Source organism: Sinocyclocheilus rhinocerous, unplaced genomic scaffold (assembly GCF_001515625.1).
Source record: "Sinocyclocheilus rhinocerous isolate Xijiao unplaced genomic scaffold, SAMN03320098_v1.1 scaffold1143, whole genome shotgun sequence".
NCBI lineage: Eukaryota > Metazoa > Chordata > Actinopteri > Cypriniformes > Cyprinidae > Sinocyclocheilus > Sinocyclocheilus rhinocerous.
In genome coordinates, this window is record NW_015638978.1 from 975663 (window position 1) to 975891 (window position 229).

Here is a 229-nt window from a genome sequence, read left to right on the forward strand (position 1 = left end):
CAAAAAAATATTTTTTTTGTGATCAATTCAAATAGCAAATAGCCAATAAAGTTTCCAACAAAATGCCAGTGGCTTTGTGTTTTATGTTAATGATACGAATTTTAAGTCATTAATACCTTGGATGAGTGTTTACTGTAAAATTATTTCCCCAACACAATAAACAGAAATTTCTTGAAGAGGACGTGATGAATGTCATGGAAGAGCTCTGGGGACCGTCATGTAAGTGGAG